At 46.8% G+C, this 8,915-nt stretch overlaps 1 long non-coding RNA gene across 1 annotated transcript; it reads left to right on the top strand.

Moving 5' to 3' along the window:
• The first annotated feature begins 927 nt into the window (after positions 1–927).
• LOC125506376 lies at positions 928–2,003 on the top strand. Its single transcript, XR_007282646.1, has 3 exons — positions 928–995; positions 1,195–1,259; positions 1,896–2,003. It is a non-coding gene; the product is annotated as an uncharacterized LOC125506376 (long non-coding RNA).
• Positions 2,004–8,915: the final 6,912 nt, after the last annotated feature.

The following is an 8,915-nucleotide window of genomic DNA, read 5'->3' as shown; positions in this document are numbered from 1 at the left end:
TTTGAACTGCCAAATGTCTGTTGAGTTCTTTCCTGCAGCTTAATATTTTGCCCAGCTGGTTTAATTTAAAGTCAATGCCTGTTTCCAGTGTATTAGAGTTGCCATAATCATCCCATTTTCTATCATTTCAGAGTCTCCAGGATATACAGGTATATGATGTAATACTTTGCTCCCTGTCAATGAGTACGCTCAGAGTTTCTCGAGCATTTTTTGGGATCGTCAATTTGTTTAGCCATGTCATATAGATATTGTTATGATTGGTTAATATCCAACTGTGGTAGGTAGACGATAGAAATAAAATGCATTACTGATCTAAATGGGGTTCAGTAGTTCATAGTTACACTCACTGAGATGTAATATAACTTAATATCAGTTTAATGTGTATGACTGTAACTTGCGGCGGAGGAGCAGAGGCGGGAGCCCGCGCGCAGGGCGGCTGCTCCGGCCAGCCCCTTCGACTTCTCCACCATGATGAACTTGCTGAATGTAACCAAGAGCTTATACTGAATTATCTGAATGAAGCGTTTACAGTTTCATACTCTGTTTTATTCTATTCATTTTCATATGCGAGTTCTTGGAGGACTTACATATACTACAGGTTTGAATCGGTTGTTAATTTGGTTGGGTTTCACTGAAGATATTCGCGTCCATTTTTTACATATTCGAACTTGCTCAATGTAACCAAGCTCTACTGAAGCATTTTACAGTTTCTGCAAAACTAGAAATACTCTGCTCTGTTCTCTCCATTGTCAAAGTTGAGTTCTTGGGAAGATTTATTTATACAAGCTCGAATTTCCTGTGAATTTGTTTCGATTTCATGGGAATTTGTGTGACAATTAACTTGAATCGTGGATTTTGTTGTGGCGTGGGCGCAGGACCCGAGCATCAAGGAGATGGCGGAGCAGATCGCCAAGGACCCGTCCTTCGGCGAGATGCCCCGTAAATCTACTGTATGATCAATCAAAACACGTTTTGTCCAAAGTCCAAACTTAATGGTAAACAAGAGGCTAATCTTGCTATTTTTGTTTGTTATGCGGTTTGCACTTTCTGTTTCCTTGAACAGTTTACAGTTAATCTAATTTACATTTTTTATGTTAACTTTAGCAATTAATTTACCTCAAACAAGGTAATTTTTTATGTTAAGAAATTAGAATGTTTGTGACCGACTGTTTAATAAGATGCTCTTTTCACAAGGTGTGATATTGTGGCATATTTACCCTGGAGCTAGCATATATATGGAGCTGACTTTGTTCCTGGAGGTGAGCATATATTGTTGATCTTCTCATGTCAATTGCAGCAGTTCCTTGATTCACAATTTATATAGTGTGGTATAGTGGTTATATTTGGAGGTTTATCCCTGTGAAATAATCACCGCAAGGTGAGTACTTTCTGCAGCTAATGTGTTATGCATAAGCTCAGTGTGTTTGGTCAATTAGCTACTGCTCAATTATAATTGGTGACCTTCCATTGATGATAGGTTTAGAAATTATGCATTGAGTAACTAGGACCTGACCTGGAGTACTTGGTTAATTCAGTGATCTTTTAACAAAATTTTAACTGAATTATTTTGGGCAATGGAGTACTGAATTTTAACTGAGTAACTTGCACTTGCATATGCACTAGACCACTTGTAAATTCTTTGGCTCCTCTTTAATCTGGTGCAATTACTTAACTGACGGTAATAGCCCTGACACTTGTAAGTAACCATATCATTCAAACATCCAATTAAATTTATTCTACTCCATTTCCTGAGATGAAATTGTGATGATGGGAGTGACATTAAACAGCTTGAACATCTAATTGTGCATGTACTCCATTGTTATATACTGATCCATCTTGTCTTTGCCCCTTGTTAACATTCAAATTGTTAATTGCATTCAAAGTGTTAATTGCAGGAGCAGACACAGAGGAGGAATCTGCTACCTCAAAGCAGTTGATCGACGCCGGGAGGGTGGGTATGTGATGTCGGAGGCTGCCGGGAGGGTGGTGACGAGCTACCGAAGAGATGAGTTCTGGCTCTCCTCGATGCCAGGACGAGGCACTGCTGCCGATCGGACGTGGACTCGATTGATTTTGATTTGAAATATGATGGGTTGTAATGTAAAATGCACTTCAGTTCAAAATTTCCTCCCCTTGCGAGAGGTATTCTTGGACGGAGGGAGTAGAAGATTAGTTATAGGATTTTGTTTTATTTCTGTGCAATTTTCTTTTTATTGGATACTTGTAAAGACATGGTAATATTCTTGCTATAATAAAAATTATGGTTCTATTTCATTTTTTGTTTTTAAATTATTTTTCCTTGTAGGTTGTTTTTTGTAAATTTGTATTTTTTTTGTTTTTCAAATATACTATTAGTGGCGCATTTCAGCCTTTATTGGTGGCGCACCTAGCTTTTTAGCTAGTGGCGCACCTCTAAGGTTACTAGTGGCGCACTTGGCTTTATTACTAGTGGGGCACCTAAGGGTTAGTAATGGCGCACTATTAGGTGCGCCATTACTGTCTGGGATAGTAATGGCGCACCAAATGTGCGCCATTACTAAAACTTACTAATGGCATGCTAGTAATGGTGCACCTAATGTGCGCCATTAGTAGCCAAAATAGGTGCGCCATTAATAACCTGTTTTCCAGTAGTGGGGGTCCCGAACTGTGCGTCTAAGGCGGATGGTAACAGGAGGCGGGGACACAATGTTTTACCCAGGTTCGGGCCCTCTTGATGGAGGTAAAACCCTACGTCCTGCTTGATTAATATTGATGATATGGGTAGTACAAGAGTAGATCTACCACGAGATCAGAGAGGCTAAACCCTAAAAGCTAGCCTATGGTATGATTGTATGTTGTAGTTGTTGTGTCCTACGGACTAAAACCCTTCGGTTTATATAGACGCCGAAGAGGGTTAGGGTTACACAAGGTCGGTTACAAAGGAGGAGATATCCATATCCGTATTGCCTAGCTTGTCTTCCACGCCAAGTAGAGTCCCATCCAGACATGAGACGAAGTCTTCAATCTTGTATCTTCATAGTCCAACAGTCCGGCCAAAGGATATAGTCCGGCTGTCCGGAGACCCCCTAATGCAGGACTCCCTCAGTCGGCTTCTGCCCCCCACGCCACGAGTGCTGGGGTGTTCGGGATAAACCTGAGCACTCTTGTTCCCATTGTTGGGTCCTTCGAGGGAGGTGCTCAGCACAACGAACAAGGCAATCAGACTATAATGCATTATCACTCTCACTTAGCCATAGAATTCTATAATTTTAAATTTCGGTGAAGCCCCTAGTATTCGGAAGGCCTAATTCGGGGCGCGATACACGCCTTAAGCCGGACAGGGCCGACTCCTCGCTCTAAGCGGAATAAGTCTTTAGGGACTTGAAACCTCTCGAACAGCGACCAGTCTCTCGCCTTATCATGAGAGTCAGTTTTAGCTTTCTCTACTGAGGTGCTTAGCCCAGCAGAACCGGGGCACAATCGCAGTAGTTCTACCAGTACTACCTTAGCCGATATAGCGGAACATAAGGTACCAAAACATGGGAGCCGGGCAAACCCAACTATTGACCCAAGACATGATTCGGAGCTGATGCATATAATGCTATAAGTTTGGGGTGCCGCACTATCGAAAGTGTTCGGACTTCTCACGCCGCATTATGGGGTATGCTTAAGCCCCTAGCGTATTGGCCGTACCAGAGTGTACGGGTGCTAGATGTCATGAATGAACATATATATGTAAAGGAAGAATGCAATAATAGTCTTAATGCTATGCATTGTTTTATTAAAAAAGGTGCGTTAGAGCAGAATGATACAAGTAGTGCGATAAGCAAAAAGTAGGACTATTTGACATGTCCCTTCCAAGGGCGAGCTGAGGAATAGTATTAAAGCAAGTATTTCACCCGTTATCGTAATCCACCTGGGAGTTCCGTGGTGTGACGTAGCTCTCTGCCTCCTTGGTTGTTGCATCATGTGTTCGGCAAGCATGCTGCCGGACATGGTTTCCAGAGATTAAAGTCCTGAAAGAGAAAAATAACAAAGCGGGAAGCCCCTAGTGCGATTTAAGCTGCGACTTGGAGCGTGCCGCAGTCGTGCCCCCCTCCCCGCCTGTGCCCATGGTATTTTTAATGCGTAATTATGTATGTGTGGCACGGATTTCGCCGTTTGGCTGGGACCGGGGTGGGGGCCGCATTGCTATGCGAGCTCGGAACGTGCCAGGCAGTCCTGTTGCCGATTACTCCGGGCGCGCTTGAAGGTGTCCGGGTCCTTCATCGCTGAACTAGTGGATTGCCTTAAGAGGCTGCTTTGCGCTTCTGCTGCGAGGGCCGCAGTGTGCTCCTCCGTGCAGAGAGAGCGCTCTGTGTTTCCATTGACTGTGATGACCCCCCGAGGTCCTGGCATCTTGAGCTTGAGATATGCATAATGCGGTACCGCATTGAATCTCGCAAATGTTGTTCGATCGAGCAGTGTGTGGTAGCCACTGCGGAACGGGACTATGTCGAAGATTAACTCTTCGCTTCGGAAGTTATCCGGAGATCTGAAGACCACTTACAGTGTTACTGAGCCTGTGCAATGGGCCTCTACACCTAGTATGATGCATTTAAAGGTCGTTTTAGTGGGTTTGATCCTTGAGGGGTCTATACCCATTTTGTGCACTGTGTCCTGATAAAGCAGGTTCAGGCTGCTGCCGCCATCCATAAGGACTCGAGTGAGGTGAAATCCGTCAATGATTGGGTCTAGGACCAGTGCGGCGAATCCACCATGACGGATACTAGTGGGGTGGTCCCTGCGATCGAAGGTGATCGGACAGGAGGACCATGGGTTAAACTTTGGGGCGACTGGCTCCAACGCATATACGTCCCTGAGCGCACGCTTTTGCTCCCTCTTGGGGATGTGGGTTGCGTATATCATGTTCACCGTCCGCACTTGTGGGGGGAACCTCTTCTGTCCTCCGGTGTTCGGCTGCCGGGGCTCCTCCTTGTCATCGCTATGTGACCCCTTATCTTTGTTTTCGGCATTTAACTTGCCGGCCTGCTTGAACACCCAACAATCCCTGTTGGTGTGGTTGGCTGGCTTGTCGGGGGTGTCGTGTATTTGGCACGAGCGATCGAGTATACGGTCCAAACTGGACGGGCCCAGAGTGCTTCTTTTGAATGGCTTTTTCCGCTAACCGGGTTTAGAGCCCTTGAATCCGGCATTGACTACCGTATCCTCGGTATTGTCGCTGTTAATGCGGCACTTATGTTTGTTGCGACGTGACCTGCCGTTGCCATCCTTGGTATCCGAAGTACCATGGTTCTTTGATGTGTTATTGCTGCGAGCCAACCAGCTGTCCTCTCCCACACAGAAGCGGGTCATGAGTGTCGTGAGGGCTGTCATAGATTTCGGCTTTTCCTGGCCAAGGTGCCGGGCGAGCCATTCGTCGCGGATGTTGTGCTTGAAAGCTGCTAGGGCCTCTGCATCCGGACAGTCGATGATTTGATTTTTCTTTGTTAGGAACCGTGTCCAGAATTGCCTCGACGATTCCTCTGGCTGCTGAATTATGTGGCTCAAGTCATCAGCATCTGGGGGTCGCACGTAAGTGCCCTGGAAGTTGTCAAGGAATGCGGCTTCCAGATCCTCCCAACAACCAATGGACTCTGCTGGCAAGCTATTGAGCCAATGCCGAGCTGGTCCTTTGAGCTTGAGCGGGAGGTATTTAATGGCGTGTAGATCATCACCGCGGGCCATGTGGATATGCAGGAGGAAATCCTCGATCCATACCGCAGGATCTGTTGTGCCGTCGTATGATTCTATATTTACGGGTTTGAAACCCTTTGGGATTTGATGATCCATTACTTCGTCTGTGAAGCATAGGGGGTGTGTGGCGCCTCTGTACTGGGCTATGTCGCGACGCAGCTCGAATGAGTCTTGCCCGCTGTGTTCCGCCCGGCCGGACTTACTTTTACTATATCGGGTGTGACGATTATCGTCTCGCATAGTGGCCCGCCCTCGTGATCCGTAGATCGATCTTGCATGTTTTGCTTTGTCCTCCAATATGTCTCGTAGGTCTGGTGTATTTCCCCATGCCTTTTTATTTGAATGGCGTCGGGCCGCGGGCTGAGCTTTTGTCTGGAATGCCTCTCGGTCGCGGCCACGAGGTGGCCGATCAGCCGCGTCATACGCCGGGGATGTAGGTTTCGGTGCTTCCTCCTCTAGTCGGGGTAGCAACCTGCACTTTGGGTAACTCCTGGAGGGGCGTTCGAGTTTATATTCCTCGGCCGCCAGGACTTCAGTCCATCTGTCAGCTAGCAAATCTTGATCAGCTTGAAGCTGCTGCTGCTTTTTCTTAAGGCTATTTGTCGTGGCTATAAGCCGGTGCTTGAAGCGCTCTTGTTCGACGGGATCCTCTGGCATGACGAATTCGTCATCGTCGAGGCTTGCCTCGTCTTCGGAGGGAGGCATGTAATTATCATCCTCCGCCTCTCCATCTGCCGCTCTCTCAGGAGGGTTGGCTCCTCCATCCTCCTGCTCTAAATCTTGCTGGAGGGGATTGTTGTCGTCTTCGGCACTGTTCTGAGTGCTATTATCTCCTGTGCCGGTATCACCACTTTTGCCTTGGCGGGACTTAGAGCGGCGCCGCTGACGCCGGCGCTTGGGTTGCTTCTTGGAGGGGTCATCCTCCGTTGTCTCGTCGCCATTGCCTTCTTTGGGTGTGTCCACCATGTATATATCGTATGACGAGGTGGATGTCCAGTGCCCTGTGGGCAGTGGTTCCTCTTTGTCTCCCGCATCGTCGTCCATACCGTCAATGTCTTCGGAATCGAAGTCGAGCATGTCGGTTAAGTCGTCGACAGTGGCTACTAAGTGGGTGGTGGGTGGGCCGCGAATTTCTTCGTCATCCGCATCCCAATCCTGCCGTACATAGTTCGGTCAGGATCCTCCTGACAAGGAGAGAGACCTTAATGAGTTCAGTATGTCGCCGAAGAGAGAGTGCTGAAAAATATCTGCGGAGGTAAACTCCATGATCGGCGCCCAATCGGATTCGATAGGAATGGGCGCAGGCGGTTCGGAGTCCGTGGCCGGAGAAGGATCCGGCAGTTTGGCAGCACGGCTCTCGTGAAGGGTAAGGTCGATATTCGGCTCGATCGCCGCTGAGGATACCACCTCCGTGACGGGGTCTACCCACCCGTCCATGGATGGCACAACTGGCTCCGAATTGAGGCTCGGAACGGTCGCTGGTGCGATCTCCTGAATACGGTCTGATGGTAGAGCTAAATCGTACTCATCGTGACCGCGTGGCGCACAAGGCAGGGGCTCGAATCCGTCGAAGATCAAGTCTCCGTGGATATCGGCCGTGTAATTTAAGCTTCCAAACCTGACCTGGTGGCCAGGGGCGTAACTTTCGATCTGCTCCAGATGGCCAAGAGAGTTGGCCCGCAGTGCGAAGCCGCCGAACACAAAGATCTGTCCGGGGAGAAAAGTCTCACCCTGGACTGCATCGCTATCGATGATAGTAGGAGCCATCAAGCCTAACGGCGACGACACAGAGGAACTCTCAATGAAAGCACCAATGTCGGTGTCAAAACCGGCGGATCTCGGGTAGGGGGTCCCGAACTGTGCGTCTAAGGCGGATGGTAACAGGAGGCAGGGGACACGATGTTTTACCTAGGTTCGGGCCCTCTTGATGGAGGTGAAACCCTACGTCCTGCTTGATTTATTCTTGATGATATGAGTATTACAAGAGTTGATCTACCACGAGATCGGAGAGGCTAAACCCTAGAAGCTAGCCTATGGTATGATTGTATGTTGTCCTACGGACTAAAACCCTCCGGTTTATATAGACACCGGAGGGGGCTAGGGTTACCCAAGGTCGGTTACAAAGGAGGAGATATACATATCCGTACTACCTAGCTTGCCTTCCACGCCAAGTAGAGTCCCATCCGGACACGAGACGAAGTCTTCAATATTGTATCTTCATAGTCCAACAGTCCGACCAAAGGATATAGTCCGGCTATCCGGAGACCCCCTAATCCAGGACTCCCTCAATGGGCTTCAATACAGGTGAATCACTATGAACATAACCCGACCCCTCCAGGGTGGTTTATACTCAATAGTTATATCCCTAACATAGTTCAAACTTTGGGATGACCATTTCTTATATGCACTCTCGGATATATACATTGACTGGGGTTTTTCACATTCTAAGTTTATTCTTTCTCTTATTGCCCCCATCCCTAATAACATGTGTAGTTGCAGTCCTCCCATAATCTTGGTAAGGAGTGAGAATTCTACCAAGATGTAAATTTATCTTAATTGATCAGGGTGTCATTGCTGGCAATCCATTGACTGATACAACGACGAACTTCAATGCTCAAGTTTCATTTCTCCATGGGATGGGATTCATACCAGATGAAATCTACGAGGTGACATGGTCATGACATATTTAAGCTTACCTTTCGAGAATAGTTTAGGTGTACGTTGTATGAAAATGATTACTAGTACAAGTTTACATTTGTTATCAACTTGCTTCTACCTCTCGAGTCAAACACCATGCTTCTCAACAAGAATTAAATTGATATTAACTTAAACACTGAATTTGGGGAAGTGCATCCCCATTAATTAATTTGGAATACCATGGAAATTTGATTCGCTTAGTCCGAAGTGCAGAAAATATGGTTAGCTTATAATATTCACCTTGCAGGCTGCTCATGAAGGCTGCGGGGGACAATACTGCTAGTCATCAAATGCCCATTGTACTAATCTCTTCAGGACATCTCATACGTCTCCAACGTATCTATAATTTTTTGATTGCTCCATGATATATTATCTACTGTTTTGGACATTATTGGGCTTTATTATCCACTTTTATATTATTTTTGGGACTAACCTATTAACCGGACGCCCAGCCTAGAATTACCGTTTTTTGCCTGTTTTAGGGTTTCGAAGAAAAGGAATAT

Source organism: Triticum urartu, chromosome 5 (genome assembly GCF_003073215.2).
Source record: "Triticum urartu cultivar G1812 chromosome 5, Tu2.1, whole genome shotgun sequence".
NCBI lineage: Eukaryota > Viridiplantae > Streptophyta > Magnoliopsida > Poales > Poaceae > Triticum > Triticum urartu.
Note: the sequence above shows the minus strand (reverse complement) of the source record. Positions and strands in the feature narration are given on the sequence as shown.